At 40.0% G+C, this 26,762-nt stretch overlaps 1 long non-coding RNA gene across 1 annotated transcript; it reads right to left on the bottom strand.

Annotated features, from left to right (window-relative positions):
* Positions 1 to 1,026: 1,026 nt before the first annotated feature.
* Positions 1,027 to 12,333, bottom strand: LOC121931562. The gene is made up of 6 exons (XR_006104168.1): positions 12,238 to 12,333; positions 11,169 to 11,349; positions 9,694 to 9,800; positions 8,786 to 8,918; positions 4,212 to 4,353; positions 1,027 to 1,343 (listed from the first exon to the last, which is right to left on the bottom strand). It is a non-coding gene; the product is annotated as an uncharacterized LOC121931562 (long non-coding RNA).
* Between the last annotated feature and the right edge of the window lie 14,429 nt (positions 12,334 to 26,762).

Raw genomic sequence — 26,762 nt, forward strand, 5'->3', positions numbered from 1 at the left:
GCCCCACCACAGCCCCAAGCTGGCTTCCTGGTGATCCAGCAGCATGTAGCGTTTAAATGGCACATCCCCGGAGCATCATTAAGCCGGCCATATCTGCTCCCAAGCCACCTGGAAGATGGCACAAAGGGGCAGTCTATTCCCCCCCTTAGCTCCCTTAAAGTTAAGATAAAATTATTGTAAATCTCCTTTTCTTGAGTGATTTTCCTATTTTTTCACACATTTGTATGTGTTAAATTAACAGGATAGGCTCAGCCCTGAAGATGCCATTAGCTATTTGTGTATGTGCATGGGGTGCGTGTGTGTGTGTGAATCAGGAGTTTCTCCTTTCTGCTATTTTCTTAAGGCAGGTAATAAAGATCTTGTACAGTTTTTTGAAGAGTCTGTTTTTGAATTTTTAAGATGGTGTAAGAAATCAACTTCTAAACTAACAGATTTGCAAGGCAAGGAAAATGGGCCAGTTCCCTGAATTAAAAAAAAAAATCCATTTCAATATTCCTTGAGCAGAAAGGAAGAATTGCTTGTTTTTGGTTGCTCCACAAGACAGAAAAAAGAGTGCTTAAGTAAATCCGGTCCTTTATGCAATGGAAAAGAAGACAGAAATGTTTATAAATCATTTACCTTTGTCAAAGAGTGCATTAACTATGTGTCTGTTCTGGCCAAGTTTGACACCCATGTCATTCCCAAGAGGAATGTGGTTTGTGAGAGGCTGAACAGTGTTTCTATTAAGAACTCAGAAATGTGGAACAAGTGTTGAGTCATCTGTTAGATGTTTGAATGAATAGGCTGAACAATATGGTTTTTCTGTTGTTGTTTTTTTAAAAGTGGAACATCTTAGATATTGGTGGTTGAGATCCTGATAAAATTTTCCTAACAGAGGACTATCCCTTCACTATGCCATCAAGATGGCAAGGAATTCTGAGGTGACCAATTTCAGGAGCCATTCATTGGTCTTTTTAGCAGTCCACAGTATCTCAGAACTTTTCTGCAGCACCATATCTGAAATTAGTTTTTTTTCCTTGTAAGATTTCTTTATTGTCAGACTTTCACAGCCATACACAGAAATGGAAAATACAATGGCATGGACAATCCCAACTTTGAATTTAATGATATGTAACGTAGTAGTTAAGATTCTACAAGCTAAAACACGTACAAAGATTTTCTCATTCTCCAATGTGAAGAAGATGACTGGAGGCTGGTGCAGGCCTCAGAAAGAAGATGTGGTCTTAGAGAGAAGAGCAGGTCTAAGAGAGAGAGGATCAGGCCCAATGGAAATGCAGGTCAAACAGAAAGATTCTATGTCTCTCTTTGTATTTAAAGATCCTTTTCACTTGAGGGGCAGTTTCCTAAGAAATTAAGAGTAAAGAAACAGCAACATATGCTTGCAAAGGGCAGAGAAAATAAGCATGCACTTCAGTTTCTGAGAATGGTCTTTAAATGGACTGAGCATGGTTGAACAACAGGGTTGTGTACATCAGATGAAAAGTCAATCAGTATAGACATTTACTCTCTTTCAAATCCAGTTATGTTGGCAAATCTCTCTAAACAGTGCAGGATACCTCACAACTGTGGAGTGGGGGCATACCAACTTGACTCAGTTTGTCAGGGTCTCCATTCCATGCAGGTAAGCAAGACAGCTAAGCACTGATTGTGCTCAGTCAATTCAACCATTCCATTGACAGCAGGATGGGGAGTGGGGATTTGAAGTACAACTTCCAGTAGAATAAGGCTTGATTTTATCGAAGTTGGACCAAGGGTCCAGACCACAGCAGCCCTAGCCTTTCCTGTATGAATTATTCAGACTCTGACAACAGTTTTCCTATCATATACATCAAAGTCTAACATTCGTATTTATAGACCATAACATATAACAATGGACTATCCTTTTTCACAGCTGATGCAGATGCACATTTTCCTTCAATGAATTGCCATAGTCCTAAGACCTCTCTCCAGTTCAGGCGCTATAGCCTGATACGACATTACTATATACAGTATGTGAATTTAGAAGACTTTTTTTTTTAAACCTAGTGCATCACTTTACATTTACATATGTGGAGTTATATTTTCCATATTATTGCCTCTTTACCTAGTTTTTTCATTGGTCAGTACCACCAAGTTGATATGGAAATATGGTGACTCTTGCATAGGGTTTTCTTGGTAAGATTTATTCAAAATAAGTTTGCCATTGCTGTCATCTGAAGCTGAAAGAGGCTGACTTGCCAAAGATTCTCCAGTGATTTTCCATGGTGGAGTGGAAATTTGAACCCAGATCTCCTGGAGTTCTACTCTAGCACTCAAACCAAGACACCACTAGTTCAGAGCTATGTTTTCAGAGCTATTTGCAATTCCTTTTGGTTTTCTCCACCCTGAAGAAACTGGTATTGTCAACAAATTTGATCACTTCAGTATTCACCTCAGGCTCATTTATATATAAAAGTATCAGTATTCCAGTATAGATCTCGAGGGAATCCCACTCCTTACTTTCCCTTTACTGTGAAAAATGTCAATTTATTTCTATTGTCTGCAAAAATTCTGAGACCATTAGATGTGCCTTCCAGCTGGTTTGATTTGGTGGGCCATTCAGACTGAAAGAATTCTGCTTCTAAAATTGGAGAGCTCTGGCAAATAGCCAGAATAATGCTGAAGGTTGCATTATTTTTCATAGAAAGAAATAGTGGGATATGAAATCTTAATGGCAAGCCCATGCTAATGAGGCTGTAAAGAGAGTCTTCTGGGAATGGTATTTCAGGCAAAAATTTTTTAACAAAATCTTGGTCAGCAGTTATTCAACACATATTAGTGATTACCAAGAAAGTTTAAAAAGAAAATCATGATTTTAATTCAGAGAACTTATCCCCCTCTACTTTTCTCTAATTTTTTCCCCACAGGTTGGGTTTCAGTTAATGAGTGCACTCAAGCGGTAAATTAAATATTTTCTGTTTTAATAAACCATCCAGGAAGAATGGTTTATTAAGGAAGAATGTTATTTATTTCCAAGCTTCATACCCTGAGATGTTTTTTCAGCTATTTTTTTCCAAGCTGAAAAAAAGTGTAGCGCAAAGAAATTAATGATGTCAAGATGGCATAAACAGTCTTCCTACTTTTCCCATAAATAACTACATTTATCTGTGCTGTCCTTTCCTTGATTGAATTTAATGGATGAGATAATTATTAGCTGAATTCATTTCCTGTTGGAAGCATCGATTTTTCAAATCAGCAGGCTAAGGTGACAGGTACACATCTTGCTGAGACTCTCATTATCTTTACTCTGGAGACTACTGCTTAAAAAACCCACTATCAATTTGCCAGAAACCCAAATTGATTCTTCCAAAAGGAGCATCTTGACAATAGCAAACTTCAATATACAATCAAGGTCACAGAAAGTCATATGAATGTTGTGTGTGTGTGTGTGTGTGTGTGTGTGATGAATATATGTGATTTTAAAGGAAATTCCTCCACAATCTGCTGTCTTTCTGGTGACAAGTCTGTCTCTACTTAGCTATGCTGATCCTTGGATGACAGACTAATGCTCATCAACAAGCCACCACTCAGCCTAAAGCAAACCTTGATTTTGCCATTTTATATAAGGGACAGCATTTTACTATGCCACTGTATTTAATGGGACTTGATTATCCTCTGATTTTGGTATCCATAGGGCACCCAGGAACCAAACCCCAGCAGATACCAAGGGCCCACTGTATTACATTGTGATTAGAAATTTAATAGCTGTAGAGAATTACATAGTCTGTGCCCTACCAGGGCAAGAGTACACTGTGAAAAGATGCACGACTGTGGAGCTCCACTGGTACAATGGCTGTCCTTTGAAGACCCAATCAATGCTGACACTGACTTTCTTTTGGCACCAAGTTAAAAGATGGATTTTTATTTAAAAAGTTGTGGAGGGGGAGACTTTCTAATGACTTTGTACAGATTTGTAAATGTACCCCATTTTAACTTGGGAGTTTATCCCATTAAAAAATAAGCCATCTTATCTCTTCCAGCTTGAATTCGGGATATGGATGTTATCATGCCTAAATAGTGGTGGTGCTGGTCTCTCTCTCTCTCTCTCTCTCTCTTGCAGCCCTTTCTCCATTTTTCCAATTCATCCACACACCATCATCCCCGGTATTTCTCAGGTACATTTCTGAATCTGATTTACTGTATTACAGTAGCTTTTGTCACAAAGGCCTCTTACAGTGCAATCTCATACATACCTAGTTAGAACTAGGACTTAAGTTCAGTCAAGATTACTTTCAGGTATGAGTTCTTAGCGTTGCAGCCTTAGCATGCTGGTTTTCTTTTTTTCTGGGTTGGTAGTTTGGACCCAGTGTCTTCTTTTGTTCAGTTTTACTGTTGCTAGAGAACCATAATGAAACATCTGATGACTAAGAGATCTCCTTTCTGCAACTGCAAAGGTTTATAATACTCAGTGTAATAACATCTAGAAGTAATAAGAACAAGCAGCAGCAGCTGTGTTGTTTTATAGTCCAAAATGAGCTGGCAATAGTATTTTAATAAACATGTTTGGGATAGCTTTTTGGTAAAAGAGATATGGGAACAACTCCCTGCATGGTTTCCTAGCTGACAGCTGTGCATACACATTCAGTTATCCACACTTTTAATTTCTTTGAAAATTTAAACAACAACAACACCAAGACAAAACCCTGAAAACTAATATACTCATTTATCAACCTTTGGTATGACTGAATCTTACCATGGTCTTGAATGAGAATTGTCTCAGTCCAAGGATTGTTCAATGTACTTCAACAGAATGAGAAAGCTCTGTGATTTTCCCACCTCCCACTGAAATAAGTGAAGCAACATGAATGTGCATAATCCAAGACACCCAAAGTGATTTTTGTTGCCTTTCATTGTCAGTAATTATGCATTAAAGACAATAAGTCATATCTCAGTGGAAGAGCACATCCTATGCATACAGAATGTCCTAGGTTTGAGCCTTGTTTTTTCTAGATTGGTGGCCTAAATACCCTAAATGGATTAGATCCTATGGCCCCATACAGACTGCCAAAATAAAGCTGCTTCGGGTCACTTTGGAGGTATGCTGTTTAAATGATGCATGTGTCCTAAGAGTCTGGAAGCTGCGCTGAAGCTGTGTTCCAGTCCTTAGGACTGGATCGTGGCTTTGGCATGGCTTCTGGACTCTTAGGACGCATGCAACTTCTAAACGGCATACCTCCAAAGTGAGCTGAAGCAGCTTTATTTTGGCCTGTCTGTATGGGGCCTATCTGATCTCGTAAGCTAAGCACAGTCAGCCCCTGTTAGTACCTGGACAGGAGACCACCAATGAATACCAGGTTTTGTCATCATGGCGGCACCCGTGTGGACAGGACACCACCATGATGCCCACACCTGTACGGACTAGGGTTCTGGAGTGTGCGGTTGCTGCCTACTCCAGAATCCTAGTATCGGCAGCAGCATGCCGCTTTGGGTCCGTCTGTCCTGGGCCTGAATAAGGAAAATCTATTTCTGTGTATTTCTCATAATACTTAAGATACTTAATTGGGGATATTAAAACAGTAATACAATCAGTGTGGTAGGTGACCTGGTGTCTCTTGTTGGAGCCCCTGCAGTCACTTGCATGAGTTATATAAAATACCTTATTCTCGTAGTCTCATAATGAAAACAACAGCAAATAAAGGTTTTTAGTATCCTTTATCCAAAATGCTTGGGACCAGAGGTTTTGGATTTTGGAATGCACTCATCCCTCCACATTCTCTGGGGTTAGGGGCACAGGACCATACCACAAATAACAAAAACTCTATGTTTTTACCTGAGAGAACACCTCTCTAGGAATCTCTAGGTCCTCCAGTGCAACTCTGTGGTCAACATCTGCCAGACATTGACCATAGAATTGGACTGGAGGAGTTACAAATGCCTACTGGAGTGTTCTCTCCGGGAATTTCTAGGTCCTTCAGTGTGACTTTTTGTTAATGTTGACCGTAGAGTTGTGCTGGAGGACCTAGATATTTCTAGAGAGAACATTTTAATAAAATGAATAATCAAATCTGCAAAAGTCAAAGCTGCAAATGTGGAGAGTCAAGTGTACTTGCATATACACAATGATAGATGGGAGTGAAGTCTAAGCATGACATTCATTTATGTATTATATACACCTCATACACATAGCCTGAAGGTAATTTTATGCACAATATTTTAATAATTTTATGCATGAAACAAAGTTTGTGTACATAAGTGTCACTATCCCAGCCACCCATATGAACAATTTTGGATTTTGGAGTATTTTGGATTTCCGGATAGGGAAGATTCAAAACTTGTAAAAAATCCTGCCATCAATAGTTTTGCAGTGGAGGAAGTGTCAAGCCTTCTCCATCTTGTCTCATTATGAGATGAAAAACTTCGCCCGGCTGACTGTTTCCCTTTGTTTATGAAACCGTTAAAGATAGTAGCTTCTGGTCACCTCATATTTATATTGTTACCTAACCTATGCTTTTTTTTTTTTGTACAGTATTGCCTTGAAAAAATAATGCTAAGCACATTCTGGAGAAATCTTGGGTAAAAATCTACAAGAATTACTAGATGAATAGAGGGAGACTCTGTTATTCCATCTGTTACAAGGGATGATCTCCCTCCTTCTCAGTAACTATTTTTGGAGTTAAAGCTGCACTACCAAATAGATCAGTGGAGCCAGTTGCATCTGTTTTAAGCTGGCACTGGACAGTAAGTCCTGTTTTAATGATACTTGATGTGGGTCTCGAAAGGTAGCGCTAAATGTAAAATATTTTTAAAAGGGGAGGCGAAGAACACTGTTTTATGCTCTGCACACAAGCAGTGAGTCATCCTGGTAATTTAAAATGAAACTTCAGTATGAAAAAAAGGAAAACACAAACAAATGAGTAAAATCATGTCCAGATCCACCTCTTCTACCCAAGGCATATTATAAATCAGGTCAAATCCCAGCATTCCCATTCAGCTCATGTGATCACCTTGAGCCAATCATAGCCTCTATACCTAACCTACTTCACAGCATTATTATTAGGGGAAAAATGGGTAGTTAGTGAATGGGGATAATAATATACAATAATGACAACCCTTAAGATGCCTTCTCCAGGAGCTCAAGATGGACCTCAACCAGTCTTTAAAAAGCAAGCAAACAAACAAGAAACTCTTGCCTTTTTCTTCCCATAAGAAAAGAGTCTGTTTTACCATTTTGAGATCCTACCATCTCATTTTGTTGCACGAGGGAGTATATCACATGGGGAAGACTGGAAGTTTAATCTGGGATTATCGTGTGAAAATCGTGCATTCGCAATTAAGATTTTCATACAACGTTGCCATTAAACTGCCATTATTCTGGGAATATCCTGGGCAAATCGTGCGGTAGCGATAAAGGGTTTCACACAACGTCGTGATGAAAAGAGATTAAAGAGTCATTATCCCAGGAATAACCAGGCAACAAACAGCAGCAAATCATTCACAGGAAAATCCCATGAATGATTTGTTCCTGAATATTGTCTGGTTATTCCCTGGATAATGACTTCTTTGTGTGAAAATCTTAATCATGTTTTAATAGCAATTGCATGATTTTCACAGGATAATCTCCATTCAGACTTCCAATTTTTCCCCGTGTGATAAACTCCTAGGATTTAGTCAGGGGCTGGCCATACAAATTCTCCATTCTTAATTGTATCACAGAAGTATTTTGACAGAGTTTATTAGAAAAACAAAAAGGGGAAAAAAAGAAACGAATAAGCTGCCTTATATCCCAAAATGTCAGAAAAGATAGGGCATAACAAACCATTACAAGACACATATATAATTGGTGCACTATATTATCACAAAGGAGAGCAATAAATATTGCCTGCTGCCAGGCCAATTTATCTTGGTGCCTGTTATTTTAGGACATGACATAGAAAATCTTGCAAGCCTTTCTCCACTCTGACCAATGAAACAATAGATTAAGTAACAATTTGCTACCCTTTCAACAGCCTGAGGAGATGGCCCACTTTATCTAATGTTTGGCTGAACCCTGATGGCTTAGTTGAATGTTTTAAAAACTGTTTGTTTATTTTCTTTTAGATGCTCTTTAAATGTGTAATTTCTATAGGAATCAGCAGACCTTAATATCTCTCTTTTTCTTTCAACTGTTTTATTAAAATATCGAATTAGACCCCTGCAAACCAAGTCAGTTTCACAGATAAATTTATGAGGTTGTTATAGGGATTTATGAAGTTCCCATCTTGTTGTCATTAATATTAGTTAGGATATGCTAGTATGATATTCTCCTGCTAAACCAAAGGAATATGGTGCCATTTTCTAAAAGCTGGGTGGGTGATGGAACAGTATACGACTTCTGACTGCAAGCTTATGTCAGTTTTCCATGGGTAACTGTCCAGTTTGTCAAAGTGACCTGATGAGAACTCTCATATTTCAGAATGCAAATCATTCCTGTATACTCTAGTTTCAATGACTTGCATATCTCCTGAAGTTTGAACAAATAAAGCTGTTTCTAATTCAAATGAAAGCACTTCTCTCTCTTTTTTTTGTAAAGTGTCTTGCAAATGAACATTGCAGGATCTTATCAGAACTGAATTTAAAAAGGCATAAAGTTTGCCCCCTAAATTTTATCACTTAATGGTCTTAATAATGGCCCACATAATCATAATCAACGGCTTGGTTATTCTGTAGCATTTCAGCCCTTCGTCACCATAGTGTGCCTGGTATATTTTAACCTCAGGATTTCATTAAAATGGCATGGAGGTCACTTTGACCTTAATTGAAATGAATAGGAGAAAATGAAACACCGTACCTCCAATGTATTGAGGGAAGGGGAGAGGTCTAAATGATTCCAGCACATTTAGTAAGACGATACTCTTAGTTCTTGTAGCAACTAAGGTAGTAGGGTCTTAACCATAGTCTTTATATTTTCAGGAGATTTTGTACTGATGCAAATAAAACAAAAACAAAAAAACAAAACAAAAACAAATTAGTATAGCATGGCCAGTTTGTAAGATTACCTAAAGGTGAAGGGACCTGATGTAGGTCTTGGGGAAAGGAATTTGTCACATATGGGGCTACCAGCAAAACTGCCCACCCCTGGTCCTCACTAACCAGATCAATTTCAGTGGCAGGGCTAAGGGATGGCCCCCTGCGTCTGATCTTGGTGTCTAGTCTAGGTGGCCTTTCTACTAACTGTACAATTGTATTCTTTTTTGATACACAAAAATCCTCTCTACAGTTTCATATTTCTACAGGATGTTGGAGTCATACATCTCATGTTCTTTTTAAGATGGCTAAATATCTAATGAATAAAGTGCAAAGTAGAAAGGAACAACATTTAAAAGGGCTGTTTTCTTACTCTTTGGCAGGGACAATCCCAATTAATCTTTTGCCATCCCACTTTCCAAATGTCCCAGTTTCTCTCTCTTCCCCCTACTTTTCCCCTTTGTCCTCAGCTTACTTCAGTTGCTACACTGAGTTCAAAGAACAAAAGGAATTTGGACTCAATTAATTCAGTAAGGGGGGAGAGGAGGGCTGAAAATCTCCCCTTCCCAGTAGGTTTAGGTAAAAGTAAAATGCTGCAGCTTGTGGGGGATTTCCCTATTAACCACTTTGACCACACTGTGATGTTGCTTGGCCACATGTGTTCTGGTTTTCATCTGTGAAATGTTGGAGGGTATACACTGTACTTACAGCCAGAGAAGCCACTATACTTACAGCCAGAGCCAGGTTGTAAGAGTATGTCTCTTGCATGGCAGAAAATTATGATGCGTTGTTGTTTTCTCTTGGCTTCATTTGGTCTTAATTCCATCTGATGCACATTTCTACATGATGAAGTTAAAATTATGCCATCATGCATTAGTGACTTCAGATCTGTGGATGTAGTGTCCCATGATAGAATCTATTGAGCCTCCCACTCTGGTTACATAACCTGGCTAGATATTAAAATAAAATTAAACTGATTTTATATAATAATAGACTGCATCAAAATCTTCCAGTCAGCTAGCTAATTTATGCAAATGATAATGAAGAATCTAATTTCCTTCAAGTCATTATCATTATGCTTGCGGTGGTCTGCATATTGCTTCATCAGTCAACATAACCTAGTTGTAAACTGACCTTTTCTTAATTTGAGTTCTTACTTCACATGTCAGCACCTGCCATACCCTCTCAATTTGCAAGAACATCACCATTTTTAATCAACAACCATTCAGTCAACAAATGAGTTGTTCAATATTTTAATTTCCTCCTTCTCTGCTTAGTAGTTCAATGAAAAGAAAGTGAGAACACAGTATTGGGATGTTCTTTTAATAGTACGGGAATTCACTGCTAATCTACTATAACAAGGAAAATGCCTAACTCCACCACAGTTCCTCCTTCTCCAATAGAAACATTGAGACTTTGGGTACATCTACACTGTAAAAATAATGCAGTTTGACACCATATTAAATGCTATAGCTCCATCCTATGGAATCCTGGGATTTGTAGTTTTACAACTTGGCAGCGAAAATGCACTGGTACCTCACAAAACTACAGATCCCAGCATTTTGTAGGATGGAGCCATGGCAGTTAAAGTGGTGTCAAACTGCATTATTTCTACAGTGTATGTGCAACCTTCCTGAGCACACTAAGGAGATCCTGAGAGTGTTAGTCTTGATTATTTTGGTTTTTTTTAAAAAGGGTTTAATTCATTTTAATTAATCAAATCTCTCTGTAGTCTATAATAGTGCACTGAGTCACTAGGTGATATTGAGTCTTTTGGGCAACTATGAACTTTATTGCATTGGCCCTGGAACAGGCCTGTAGCGTTCCAAAACGGAATGTTCTGGGGACGCGAGGCGGCGGGGAATGCATTTTACTGCACATCAAGAACACTGCCGCCACCACCGAGCGTCCCCACCCCGTTCCGGATGTGTTCCCCAGGGGACGATTTCCAGGAATGCTTCTCAAGCGTTCCCGAAAATTGCCCCCTCTGGGATGCACCTGGAATGGGATGGGGATGCTCAGCGGTGGCGGCAGCATTCTTGCTGTGCAGTAAAATGCGTTCCCCACCACCTCCCATCCCCAGAACAGAGCATCCTATTGAGCTAAATTAATTTCCCCATGTTTTTCCTTTACAGCATACAGGATATTTTAGGAACTGCAGCTCAGGGGAGTAGACTAGAGCTCTCTAGCAAATAATTTTTTAGTACCTTACTGAACTGCAAATCCCAGGAATCCTTAGAAGGAGCTTCTTAAGGTAGTATGAAGCCGACGACTCTGTGGTGTAGAAATACTGTATGTCCTTAGTCGTTGGAAAAACTATGATATGAGGCAAATCCTCAAATGACTATCAAATCACAAAAGTTCAAATCACAATTCAGATCAATAATTCTGGGGAAAAAAAACATCACTTTTCAGTGTTTTTAGTCAGCAAATGAAGCCACATTTTGATGGTTTAGAGATTTATAATTGGGTAACCTTTGGACCATTTGCACCAGTGTATACCAGTAGTAACTGGGAGGACTCCCAGTGAAATAAAAGTGGTTTTGTTTTATTTATGCAGAGTGCAATTACACACACAAGATAGCAATCCAAACAGACCCAGAATATAGAGCTAATAAAAATGGAAATATGGGAATGGGATAGTGGGGTTTTAGGGGTTTGCAATGGTGTGTGAATTACCTGTTCCATGAAAATACTGCGGAAAGCTGGAGTGGCTCAGAGTGGGAAGTCTGAGGATGACATAGAACATACACAGAGTGTGGGTGTGTATAGGGCTGTGTGCCATCTGTGTGCACTGAGGTTAGGTTTTGAAAACCATATTTATACCTTAAAACTAGCCCTAAAGGATAGGCTATCTGACCAGGTAACAAATGAGCCCCCTTGCTATAGAGTGCTGGTATTACAGAGGGAAGCTTTTACCTTTACCTTTGCTAGTCTTTCAACAACCACAGGCTTGGATAGAACCATGGGTAAGGGTTGGAAATCTTTTTCCCCTCCTCAAATAGTCCTACAGTGATGGTTAGTGGTGGGAAATCAGAGAGATGATAACAGTAACACTGGACTGATACTTCAAAATGGGGGTCAGCAATCATGAACTTGCTTACTACTGACTGAGATGGCCTAAACTTTCATCTTCACCTTCTGCCAGTTTCCTCTAAAGATGGGAATGCCTTCCTCCTAGGGGACCCCAGAGTGATGGCTGCAATTTCCTATAAGACAGCCACTTCAGCTATTGTTACTGATTTCCAAGGCACTGGATAGAGCATGACAGCTTACCATCTGATTTTTTCCCCTTTTGGGTTGCACTTCAACAGAGGAAACGTGGATCTTTGGCTGTTAGAAGTAAAATTCTTTGATCCTCTCAGAGTAAAACATAGGCTTAAAAGACTGTAGTTTGAACTGACTCAGTGGGAGAGTGTTCACTACATTGGAATTTGCCTTTCAAGAGCAAGAAGGCTGGGGTGTTTGGAGCTCAGAGGTTAAATTCCTGATACATTTGATTTAGCAACTGATTGATTTTGCTCAAATGTCTTTGGCTGCAGGATGAACTTGATTTGGGTTTCATGCTGTTCTCTTCACTCACAGTGTTCACCGAGGTCTAATTTGAAAACTTTAATCACTTTCTTCACTTGTTTTCAGGAAATGAATTGAAGAGGTAGACAGAATTTATTACTAATCCAAATACAATAATTTATGGAAGGTAATCAGATCTTGTTAGAAAGGCAGATACCTTTCCAGGCATGTATTAATTGTTAATACAGAAGTGGAATCCCCTGAGAAAGTGAAGTAGCTTATGGGCTCACAAGGAAAGAATATAAGCACTCACTTACACTTCAATTGGCCATCTTTGGAGAAATTTTCACCCCCTAAAACATTCTTTCTGATTATTTTAAATAAATATATTCATTCCCTTCCTCTGCCTTACAAAACCATAAGCTACAGATGAAAGACTGCTTTTGCTAGTAGCTTATTCCTGAATCTTCTATTACTTAGGCAAGGGAGGACAGGGAACTGCTAAACAACATAATTCTATTGATTGATCAGACCCATTGTTGTTGATTTCTATATGCAAATAAATCATTTTTGATAAGCTGAATTTCCTTCCTCCCTTGTGACCGTTGTTCATCTATTGGGTAGATTGCTTGTTTATCCTTCATATTGCAATCTTTAATTTTTTCCACTAGTACAAATAATTTTATCATAGGCCCAAGTTCGTTTGCTTAATTGATCTCTTATTTAAATATTTACTGTATTTCATAATGCATTTCAGCAATTACTACCTTATTTTTAATAAAATGTGCCCACGTTGTTACTATTTTGGACAAATATGCCTATACCATTAGACTAATAGATTTTAAAATATTTATTTTACATAACACAAGCTAAATGAGAAAACTCTAGTTCATTTTTTCATGTGAAGTCCTACAGGTTTTCTATTTTTATTTGTGTGTATTAATGACTGTACATCAAGCCATTTTTATGTCCATATAACGTTCATTAAAAATGATAATTGTTAGTACTTTAGTTAAACTACAGCATTTAGTCCTCTAACAAGAATTGTTTCGTTTAATATTCCAGAGGATTGTAATGAAGGGAAATAACATGAGAAAATAATCGTGTTAAAAATCATCACAAGCGTTCTAATTGTACCATTATTTTACAATACAAATTGAGGCCCCATACAGACTGCCCAAATAAAGCTGCTTCGGTTCACTTTGGAGGTACTGTATGCTGTTTAAATGATGCATGTGTCCTAAGAGTCTGGACACTACACCAAAGCTATGCTCCTGTCCTTAGGACTGGATTGTGGCTTTGGCGCAGCTTCTGGACTCTTAGGACGCATGCATCATTTAAACAACATACCTCCAAAGTGATCCAAAGCAGCTTTATTTTGGCCTGTCTGTATGGGGCCTGAGTCTCCTTTATTTGATATACATGAGACCAGAAATGTTTTGGCTTTTGGCTTTTTTCTGATTTTGGAATGTTTGCATATACATAATGCGAGATGAGACTCAAGCCTAAATATGAAATTCATTTGTGTTTCATATATATCTTGTTAGCATATCCTGTATCCCTCTCATTGAATATGGTATTCCATATTTGACATCTAATAATAATAATAATAATAATAATAATAGGTTTTATTTATATACCGCCCAATCACTGGGAATCCGAGCGGTTTACAATAGAGGGGATAACAGACAGTTCCCTGCCCACAGGCTTACAATCTAAAAGACACGACACAAAAGGAGAAGGGAATGGTGAGAGGGGGGAGGGAATCAGGTCCAGCATTCTTCTCTCCCTCTGAGGCCTGGACCAAGGCAGATGGACCAGAGGGAGGGCTCTTCTAGCTTCAGGCATGTTTTAGGAGGTCACAATGAACTTTGGAACACTAGGATGTTACATGTGTGAGAAGGCATGCTAGCCCAAGGACATGTAGGAGACATAGATAGTACTAAAATAGAAATAAAAATAGGTTTGCTGCTTACTCCATCCTACCCCAGGCTTTTGAGGTACCCTCTCAAAATGGAGACTAAGTAAGTCCCATCACAGAGCAATTAAAGACCATGCCTCCACCTCACCCCAGGCTGTATTCACCTTTCCTGTCCATCTGGACAGGGGTTGTCTGAGATCCTATCAATGTGTTGTCACTCTGAAGTTAAAGCCACTAATTGTTCTACAGTCCTTTTGTCAATTCCATGAGAAACCCATTAAGTCTTTGTTACACTGTGGGATAGCCACTTTGCCCATAGCCCCTGCATGCATTTGAAATTCTCATCTACTGCATCATCCTTAGACTCTGTCTGAGCCACTTTCTGTCTTCAATGGACCCCTCTTAAGGACTGGTAATTATCTGCCCTTCTAATTCTCTATATCTCACTAGCCAACCTTTTACACTTTTCTTTCTGTTACCCTTTATGGTTCTTAAGATTGTACTGGTTTTGTGTGTTTGCATGTACCTTTGCATATTTCCAAAATAAAACTCTATATAATTCATTAAAACCAGTCTCTCTGCAGTGGGTACCAGTGTACATAAGTAGACTGATACCCAAAGTTACCAACCTCTTGTAGGCCTTCTTTTGAGCTAATAATTTCCCCAACATACCAAGGAGACACTGACATTATTAGTGGGGACCCCAAGCCCCTCTCCACCTTTAGGGTAATATCCTTATACACATAGTCTGAAGGTGATTTTATACATAATGGTGCTTTCTGCACCGCCATTTGGGACGTCCTCTGGACGTCCCATTTTAAAAAAGGGGCGTCTCTTATAGACGCCCCTGGGACTAGTACGGACTCCGTCCGTACAAGATGGCGCCGGCCCTTCTACATGGCCGGCGCCATCTTTGCGTATCGGACGCTGAGCGTCCGTACGCGTCGCGCCACTTGTGACGTAGCGAGCGCGCCCCTGGCGCCTCGCTACGTCGCAAACACGACGGAAAAAGAAGCTCCATTTTGGAGCTTCTTTTTCGGTCCGCGCGGGAGTCGGGCCGTGTGAAGGTTCCGACTCCCCCGCGGACCTACTGGCGGCGGCGGCAGACCGCCGCAAAGCGGCAGTCTGTACCCCGCCAATATTTTAATAATTTTGTGCATGAAACAAAGTTTATGTATCATCAGAAAGCAAAAGTGTCACTATCTCAGCCACCTATGTGGACAATTTTGGATTTTGGAATTCCAGATAAGGGAGACTCAATCTGTATTTTTATAAAAATGAATACAGAGGACCTGATCCTATTCTAGAATCAATGGATTTAATTCAGAGAGTTTTCTTTTTGTTTGTGCTTAGGTTGTTGCGGAAATGAGTGAATTCATCATATCTTAGGCCCTAAACAGACAGGTACTTTGTGACAGACTGGGGCTGAAAATAGGGCTAGATAGGACTGGGCGTCCACACACGCCCAGCCCTACTGTTTCCGCTCATGTGCCATTATGGCACGCGCCTATCCACACTGGGCATGATATGATGAAGAACAGGCATCAGATCGTCCAAATGGCACTGACCAGAAGGGGAGTGATCATGGCATGCGAATGCCATTATGACACACCTTCCAGAAAGCTGCTTTCAGCAGCTTCTTTTTACTCCCAAGAGAGAGTGGATTGTTGCTGCACTGTGTGGTTGCTGTGGTAACAATCTGGGACAAACAGGGGTGGCGTTTCGCCGCCCGTCTGTCGAGCCTCTGAGTCTGTATCCTGTTGGTAGCATACATGAGTTGCTGGAGGTTTGCCTCTTGTATTTTTTGACTGCAAAGCTGCAACAAGATCATGTTCAAGATACATCTTACTGCTCTTGCTCCACAACTGGTGTGTGTGTGTGTGTGTTCAGATTCCATCAACTGGGGTTGAAAGAGAGGTTTTTCAGAAGAATAATGGCAGAGATTTATGTTTCACCAGCATTCATACAGGATCTTGATGAATGTGCTCCACTGATTTCAGTGGGAACAAAGTAAACTAAATCAGGTGCGAAACAGACAGCCCCATGGGACGGCTTGGAGTCGCCACATTTAAGACTAGATTGGGGTCATGGCAAACAGATGCACAACCTCAGTCCAGACAGCTTCCACCCCAAATAGACACGGAAAAAACCCTGCTCCTATTTTGGGCAGAACAAAGCCGCCCCTTTGTGTTTAGAACTGGCTTTTCGCCAGCTCTGAGTCGAGTAGGTCTAAACTCCATGTGCAAATCACCCAGAAGCCGACTGGCTTGTAATCACTGGCATGACCTCTGGGTGACTTGGGGCATGGCACGTATAAATGCCACACCCCCAAGCTGGCATGAAGATGGCTTAACGCAGCCATCTGTTTCGGCCCTTAGTCTGGAGCCAACACAATAAAAGCATGCATATTGTCTTGCATGTTGGCTGCCAATCGTTTGCTTGTTTCCAGAGAAGTAAGTTCTACATAGTTCAGTAAACTTTATTTCCAAATGACTGTGAAGAAAACTGCAGCCAGTTAGAAGTCTTATAAATGCTCATTTGGAAGTACTGTATAGTTCACTAATTTGAGGTGTGCATTATTTTGTGTACAGCACTGCAATTTTAAATGAACTGAATAATGAGAGTTCCTTTGAGGTATGAATGAATGAATGAATGAATGAATGAAATATTTATTTATTTCCGCCTCTTCCGTTTTGGGGATTGAGGTTGTTAACAACATCATTTATGCAATCAGTACACAGTAATAAAAACAGCAAGAAACCCACAAATACCCAACCCTAACCCTCTCTCCCACCTATAAAAAATTTAAAACAATAAAAACATAATTAAAATATATGGCAATACATCAAAAATTATTATGCAGTCAATGAATGAGGAGGAGACGTGGTGAGATGGGTGGATTCGGTCGGTTCTGGACATAATCAGGGAAGGCCTGTCGGAAGAGAATCATTTAAACCTATGTAAGACTGGACTGCAAATCATGTTATTACAACAACAAATCAAACTCCTAGCAAATAGGGAAATAAGATAAATGGGATCCAATGCACAACACTCCAGAACTTTATAGCTCTGCAAAATACCTGGAAACAGCACTCATTGTCAGGGGTGGTACAAAACATTTTTGTGTCTGAGGTGAACTTCAACTTTGCTCCTGCTAATAAGCAATTCCTGATCCTGTAGCAAGCAATGCTATACAAGATATTAATTTTATAAAAAATGAATACAGTAATTTTATGCACTAAGCCTTTGAATAGCACTAGGCTGAATATAAGCTTATCTTATGATGAATGACAAGACTTATTTGTTAAAATCTGAATTTAATGGAATTGTACTGTGGAACTGTAGATGTTTTCTTTCCTTGAAAAATGGTCAAACAGTCAGTCTTCTATATCCACGGATTCTGTATCCGTGGCTTGGAATAATAATAATAATAAAAACCAAAAGCAAACTTTGATTTTGCTATTTTATTCAAGGGACACAATTTTCCTAACGTATATAATGGGACTGGTGCATCCATTGAGTTTGGTATCCACAGAGAGTCTTGAAACTAAATCCCAGGAGATACCAAGAGCTATTGTATTTGGCAAATATTGTTCCCCTGCTTTAATTTATTACTGCACTTATTACTGCACTATGCTCTAAGCTTGATGAACTTATATTCAAGCAGTGATGGATAGGGTTGTGCTTCATGTCAATTTCCTACTGTTCTAACTTCACTACTTCATTAAGTAAGATTTATATCTGGGATTGCAGGTATAAGCAAACATCCAAAGGTAGCTCAAATATAAATGTTCAATCTGAGTCTGCAATCCTATCAAACCTTGCTAAGAGCAAATCTCATTGAAATCAGTAAGATTTCCTCTGGGTAAATACTATATGCATAACAAGTAAAGCCTTGCTTTGATTTCTATTCCCTTGACAACCAGATTTTCATATAAATTCAAACAATGGCATTCTTCTAGTGTCTCAAGAGGCATTAGTAATCTTAAAGTTGGATCACCAATTGCTTTTCTAAATGGATATGCAATAGAAAACTCCTTCCTTGAAAATAGATCTTTGGCTCTGAGAGCCACTATACGTAGCCAAAGACAGAGTCCTCTTTCAGGCTTGGATTTGCCCTGTACTCCTCACAAGAAGTTAAACTCTGCAGTTTGACACACACAGCCTTGCTGCTACCCTGAATTTCCCTGTTGCAAAAGAAAACAAGGAAATAAGAGCATTATCTATTTTCTCTTCTCCCTAGAGCTGATGGGTTTTGCTTTTCAATTCAAATGGGGGAAGAGGGAATAAAATATATTCCTTCCTTATATTAAAAGCAATGGGCATAGAATCGTTGAAATTAGAAAAAACTTCTTCAGTGTATGCTCACAATAAGCTCAAATATGCCGGTGAAATCTGTTTTATCTAAATACTTAATTCAGAAACAAAAGCATTCTCATTAGGAAAGAGGGGTTATAAACACAGAGACAGTGAGCACAACTAGTTTAAATGCATGAATTCACATCGTTGGACCCGCAGTCACATCGGATCTGGGCTGCAAAAAGCTGCAAAAACCTCTGTGTGATAAACACCAGTGTTGCAACATGCACCAAAAGATAGCACTCCTGCTGGTGCTGCCATGGTCTCTTGCAAACACCAAGCCCAACGTTAATTTGAGACGAAGCTTGGGAGTTATGACATAATGTGCCAGCTCAGCCTAATGAAGCCAGCCAGCCTGCCCATCTATGGTAGAGAGGCCCTTCCAGATAGATGATTCTATCATCTATTTTATCCTCATTTCAACCACTTATTTGGGTTTCATTACAGGAATCATAAGTTGTCCCCAAACATGGATGTGTGTGTACATCTAAAGTGGACTGAGCTCCAAAAGACACTGCATAAATAATCTAGTTTGAGGCTTCTTTAACGGCCCTGGCTCAGTGCTAGGGAATTCTGGGAACTGTAGTTTTGTGAGACATTTAGCCTTCTCTGTCAGAGAGCTCTGGTGCCACAATAAACTACAAAAGGAGGGAGAGCAGAAGTGGCAAAGGTAGTATTGAGTGCTAACAGATGCTAACTGGCACTCTAATTCTGGATTGGGTCTGAAGGTGTGGAAGGTAAGCCATCCCGAATGCATACCCTTATTGCAGGCAACATAATTGCAGCAGGAGATGGACCCATGCAATAAACTCCTAAATTAAGTCTTATTCTAATGCATGAACTCTCTAAGCATTCCTAAATCTGGATCAACATAACACATGAAATTTTAAAGAGGAACAGTTGAGCATCCCCATCAGCTTATTCTTCCAAGGAACCAGAAATTGTGTCTCTAGCAGTTCTAGCACAATTTTATTCCCTGGTGTTTGTCTAAGCCAATGTAAAGGTTAAATTACTAAATTACTTCCCACTGTTCTCAGCAGAATGAGTAAATAATCACAGCTGTGTCAAGATGGATGACAAAGAAGGATTGCAATGAGATTTCTTCTCATATTTGGAGACAGCATCTGCATCAAATAAAACCTGTTTTCTTCTTGTATATAACATTTTGAAGCATGTGAAGACCTTATGACTTCAGTATCTTACTCATCCATTCAGTTGACAGAAGGAAAACAGTGGAGTTAAAAGTTCATAGGCATAAAGCTGGACTTTCCTTTTCTAAATGTTTCAATCCATACAGCAGCAGTTTCTAACCTGAAGTATGAAACAACTGCTGTTTATACTGGTCTTACTGAATTTCACAGTGAATATTATTTCCACAGTAATACAGCCCTCTCCTTGACAGCATAGAAATCTGACTTTAAGCATGGGAAAGCTGATGGCTAGTGTTGGCATACTGTGGATGTGTTTGCCAGGAGCATGTTAAATATCATTTCTGGTTTTGCTGAAATGTTCTTTTAAAATTCTCATTGGAGGATGAACCATGGCTGTAGAAATATGAATTTCTTGTGTTATGTGAAAGAAAATAGGGTGCTGAATGGGAAATCAAATTCAATTAATTATTCTAGAAGAAGAAGGACTAGTTTGATCCAGACACAAGGTGTACCTACACGGGTCAAATAAAGCCTAGTTTTCACAGTGAGCTGTCCAAATGATGTACAGGATGACTGGGGACAAATCCAGGCCTTTTCATCACTTCTTAGTTTTACTCTGGGAGAATAAAGTGGAGATCTATCCTAATTTTGACCTGAAAATCCGAATACTTATGTACATGTCTTGACTGTGCTCCATAGTGATGTCCGTGTGAGGCAGGGGTGAGGAGTAGTAGTTCAGAAATGCATACATTGCATGCAAGGGAGGATAGAGGAAAGAAACCAGAGTAGACACAGCCATATTGTGATTTATCAGACTGGGATGTGTTTGAAAGGGACAGTACTCCCAAACTCACCTTGGTGAGCATAGACAAGCCTGTGGTTGCTGTGGATTGAGGTAACCCAAATGTAAACTGGATTTGCCTCAGTGTAGACATACCCATAATCAGTATAGATCAGGAATGGGAATTACACACCCTTCCAGATGTTGTGGAACTGTAATTCCCAGCATTTTCTAAGATTGGCTATGCTAGCTGGGGTTGCTGGAAGTTCAACAACATCTAGAAGTCTGCATGATTCCTACTCTTGGAACAGGCCCTTCAAAATTCATTGGGTCTTGGGTTGGTCATAATTAAGGAGGTTATCACAATGACTTTTAACCCGACTGCACCCTAACAGGATGCAGCCGGGATGCGAGATGCAACCAGGAATTACTGCACTTACTTTGCATTTAATTTTGCTGGCTCAGTACAACCTGTCTGCATCCTGGATCCCAGCTCCACTTTTCAAAGTCGGAAAGCTCCCGGCTTTGAAAAGTGGCTTGTTGAGTGTGCCTGGGACACGGGATGCTGCCAGGCTGTACTTGGCCGGCAAAATTAAATGAGAATTAAGTGTGATAATTCCTGCCTGCATCCTACATTCTGGCTGCATCCCATTAGGGTGCAGTTGGGTTAAAAGTCTGAGCTATAAACTCCTTCATTATGACCAATTGTCACATGGGTGCGGTACAAAACTCCCAAAAAGAGAGGCCTGCCAACGCCTGTGGCTTCCCCGTGGAAGAAAAAGAACCTGGGAAAAGCGGGTTCTTTTTACCCCGTGGTGGCAGCGTAATGAGTGCACCACTGCCGCACTCGGTATGTAAGTGCTGTGTGGCACCATGTGGATGTCGCATGGTGCTTATGTAACAATGGTGGCACCATGTAGACATGGCGCTGCCATTGTTACGCCCTCGTCACGTGCGAGGGTTGTGGGGCGTGTGGACGTTCCACCCCCAGGCAACTCTAGCGTGTAATGAGGGCATCACAAAAGGCCCATCTGTACCAGGCCATTGATTTCAGCGGGTCTCTTCTGTCTGGTGATCCAACCCAATGTGTTTGAATGCACTTACCTGGGAATGCACTTAGTTTTTATAAAATCAATGTCTTAAGGTTTTTAGAAAATGTCTTTTGCAATGCGTGCCTTAGAAATTCAATGCCACCATGTCATTATTTGTCATCAAGAAATGTGTTTAAAACATGCACTGATCAAGTGAGATGATGACAGAACAGTTTTGAAAAACAGAATTTTTCATGTAGCACCCCATACACTTTAAGCATGGACAAATTGTTGATAACAATTTCTGCTTCTGTAATTGCATCCCATGTGAAAAACAGAATGCTTATAGTAATGACTTCTTTTGTTGTCTGCTCACTTACATACTATACAATATGGGAGGGTAGAAATAGAGAATTATACTGCAGTGGAAAAGAAACAGTCATGTTGTCCCAAGTAAATTATGAATAATCAAAAACACTTTAAAGATCTTTTAGAAAATTTAAAAAAATCCAAAAGATTACCTGTCTCTGTGGGGGAAAAAAACTAAAAAGAATGTACTGTCGGCCCTCTCCTTATGTGGGGGATCCGTTCCGAATCCCTCCGCGTAAGGCAAATTCCGCCTATGCTCAAGCCCCATTGGAAACAGTGGGGTTCGTGCATAGTGGTGTGATGGTGCGGTGGCGTGGCGGCGCCACGGGTGCGTGCGCCCATTCAATTGACTGGGACGCACCACCCCTTCCACCCCGCGGCTTGAGCACGTAAGCTCAAGTCCGCGTAAAGCGTGCCCGCGTATGACACGGGTGCACTGTACTGAAAGATGGGCAAGTAGTTTGTATAACAGATCAAAAACATAATTCCTTAAAGTTGCAGGAAAAATGAGAAATGTGTTCAGCTGAAAGGGAGATCAGGGAATAAGGATTTAACCTGTGCTAGATGGGGTTACACGCCCCCTGAAGATACAAGTTTGCAGTAAAAGTGATCCAGTCCTGAACCTGGAACATTAGGAGGTTTATCACACGGGAGGAATTTCTCTTAATTTCGAATGAAAAGAAAGTGGGGCCAGAACACATTCACGTGAATTCGCTAGTTCAGTGAATTTACGTGAATTCAAATTGCGTTCAAACTGACTTCCCATTGCCCGAAAATAACTTGCCATTGCCCGAAATTGCATGTGATCACTCTTATGCAATACGTGAAACCCCATGATTGCATTCGGACTGACTTCCCATTGCCTGAAATTGCATGTGGTAGTCTATCACGCAATAACGTTAAACCCCATGATTGCGTTCGGATTGCCATTGGATTATACTTCCAATTTTCCTTGTCTGATAATTTCCTAAGTTTTGGTGATGGGCAAGAGTGCATTTGGACAATTAAAACTATTGCACCAATTGCACACATTCCTAAAGATATCAGATGTTTATATCTGATATCTGATGCCACGTGCCTTAATTACATTCCATGTGTATGACTGTAGCATACTGAGTTTGTGGGTAGTACAGACGGACAGCTCTGTGCCGTCCGTTTATGTCCTGTGTCTGTGCTGCAGCACAGACGCGCCACAAAAAAGAGCCGCCTAGAGCGGCATCTTTTTGTGACACCGGAAGCAGGCGGCTTCAGGGTGGTCCCCACATGGATAGGAAGGCACCATGATGCCAGCATCCATACATATTAGGATTTGGGAGCATGCGGTTGCTGCGTGCTCCCGGAACCTAATATCACTGCCGCCACGCTACAAAGGGCTCGTGTATACCGGGCCTTAGATAGCTTTAGTTATTTGAAGACCTGTATGCTTTCATATGAGTTCTGAGATCCTTGGAGGAGAGGTTCCTATCAGTCTTAGCAAACTCACAAGCACATTTTGTGAAAAATTAAAAAAAAATTGCATGTTTTTATGTTAATTTTATACTGTTTTAACTAGATGGTTTTTATTGTTTTTACATTTTTGTAGTGAAGTTTTTAAAGTGTTTTTTATCTTGTAAGCCTCCTTGGGTCCTATTCTAGGAGAAAGGGGGCATAAAAATGAAATAAATAAAAAACAAATAAGAGTCTTTGGGGTGGCTGCTCCCATGGTCTGGAGCAGGGGTAGGCAACCTTTTTGAGCCGGGGGCTGGGTTGCTGTCCCTCAGACAACTGGGGGGCCAAACTCAAAATGGCTCCCGGAGCGGCACAGAAGCTGCGGCGGGGCAGCAGGACTGGGCTGGGGCCGGTCCCAAGGCCTCGCCAGGCCGGATCCGGCCCACGGGCCGTAGGTTGCCAACCCCTGGTCTGGAGCTTCCTTTTTCAAGAGGCTAGACTGGCTCTTTCCTTGCTCTCCTTTTACTGGAAGGAACATCTTTTAGTCCAAAAGGCTTTTAGGAAGGAAAAAGTAAAGACATCAACAAGAAAAGAGCTTTTCTAACTTGCTATAATATTTTTATATTTTTTTAAATGGTTACATTTTAAATGGTTTCATTTTATAGATATTTTAAGGCCAGCGTAAAGTTGAAGTTTAAGGCCACTTTAAATACAAGATTTTGTACATTTTATTGACATATGTTTTTATATATTTCTTATCATGTAAGTTGCTTTGGGGAAAAAGCAAAGTATAACAACCAGTCCACTTTTCACTCAATATCCACAGCAATTCCCAGCACATAGAGAGCTATTTTATTCCTACCTAAACTATTATCCTTTTATTTTGGAAAAGATTTAAATTAAAAAGTTCAGTATTTTCAGGACATGAGGCTTAGTAGTTTCAATTAAAGACATTTTCTTTTCTTTTTCTGTTCTTCCTGAGATGGGGAGCACATGGCAGTAAGATTTTTGGAACACTGTGTGTGTTCGTGCATTAACTGCCTTCAAGTTGGCCTTGACTTATGGTGCCCCTATGAATGAGACATCTCCAAGACTCTCCATCCTCTATATCATTGTTGAGTTCTTGCAGACTCAGGGTTATGATTTTCTTGATTGAGTCTATCCACCTGGAATGAAATCCTCCTCTTTTCCTACTGCCTTCTGACTTACCTTATCAAGCATTAATGTCTTTTCTAGTAAGCCATGCCTTGTCATGATACGGCAAAAGAATTCGACAGATATCATGGACTGCTAAGAACACAAATAAATGTGTCCTAGAGCAACTCATGCCTGAATTCTCCCTAGAAGCAAAAATGATTAAACTGAGACCGTCGTACTTTGGACATACAGTATCATGATAAAAAAAAATGTATGTGTTGTTTGCCTTCAAGTAATTTCTGACTTATGACCACCCTAAGGTGAACTTATCACAGGATTTTCTTGGCAAGTTTATACAGAGCAGGCTTGCCATTGCTATCCTGAGGCTGAGAGAGTGTGACTTGCCCAAGGTCACCCAATGGGTTTTCATGGCTGAGTGGGTATTCCAACCCTGATAGCCAAAGTTATACTCCAACGCTCAGACCTCTACATTTTGCTTGCTCTCCTAATAAAACATGACTCACTAGAAAAAAAATCATGTTTGGAAAGGTAGTAGGAAAAGGGGAAGACTACATTATAGATGGATAGCCCTGAGTCTGCAAGACCTGAGCAAGGCTGTTGATGATACCATGATGATAGGTTTCTCATTCATAGGATAGCCATAGGTTGCAGTCAATGCGATGGCAACTAACAACAAACCAACTGACTTTTATATGGCACAGGGAAAGTGACAACTATCTCTCATCTTAAGATTGTGTCCTACGATTTTTTAAAAGCCTCTGAAGTGATAAAAGAATACCCCATTTGCTTCATATATCCTTGCTTTTGAAACAGTAGTTTTGGGTTAAGATGACTTTGCTTCAAGATGGAGCACAGAGACCTACCTATATAATCTTCCCACTTGCCAACGGAAGCCGAAGAATACTCTCATCTCTGCTCATCAGTAAACAAAATGTACTCTTGAGGGCCAGAGTATCCTTGTTGAAAAACACAGAACTCAAAGACCTCAAGCTTTGGAAAAACAGCTTACTTTTAAATGAGTCATTGAGCTGATCCTGTTGAGGCCGTTACTCATGACTGCACAGTACAAGGATAAGAAGAGAAAAGAGGGTTCTGCCAGTGTAGATTATAGCAGTGTTTTTATTTTATTTTATTGTAGCGGGAGATGGTGGGAACTTTGTCAAAAATGTACAGGCAATAGGTGACTAAAAAATTAAGTGTCTTTTATTAAATTCCACAGTACCCTTTGATACATATTTCACGCCATTCACTATAAGAAGAAAAACTCAGTGGTGGGCAATCTCCGTCAGGATTATACAGATTTATGGAAGATTCTTAGTCACTGAAAATGGAACCATGAATATTGTTTATCTCATGCCGTGTTATATTTTCATGAAATGATGAAGCCAATATTATACATTTTTATTCAAAACATTTATGACACCCCAAAAGCTGGAATAATTGTGTGAAATTTACTGTTATGTGTCTGCATGAATGTACACATGTATGTGCGCATGCCCACCAACACTCACAGAGAAAATTGCTTTGTCCAGCTGCTATACTTGTACAGGCCTACAAGGCCTCTGACAAAGAAACTTCTTTCTACATACAGTCAGCCCTTCTTATACACGGATTTGTTATACACGGATTCAAGCATACACGGTTTGAAAATGTTCCAAAAAAGTATACATTTCAATGATCAAACCTTGATTTCCCATTTTTATAAGGGACACCGTTTTGCTCTGCCATTATATTTAATGGGACTTGAGCATACACGGATTTTGTTATACACGGGGGATCTTGGAACCAAACACCAGCGTATAACAAGGGTCCACTGTATTACTGTACATTTATCACCCTCTCAGGCCCTCCTCTTCCTCTTTGTTTAGCTTGATTTTTTTCTCTAGCAGCATCAACATTAGGACAGTGGAGGAAAGGAGTAGTAGCTAGGGTTGCCATAAGTGAGGACCTCCAAACCGGGACAAATGTAGGACAAATGTAGGGCAACATTTTCAAATGTAGGACACATTTTTATAAAAATGGAGGACGCGCAAAAAAATGAGGTTTTTTTTTAAAATGTTAATATAAATGCATGTTTTTAGGCATGATCA

The sequence above is a fragment of the Sceloporus undulatus genome, chromosome 5 (genome assembly GCF_019175285.1).
Source record: "Sceloporus undulatus isolate JIND9_A2432 ecotype Alabama chromosome 5, SceUnd_v1.1, whole genome shotgun sequence".
NCBI lineage: Eukaryota > Metazoa > Chordata > Lepidosauria > Squamata > Phrynosomatidae > Sceloporus > Sceloporus undulatus.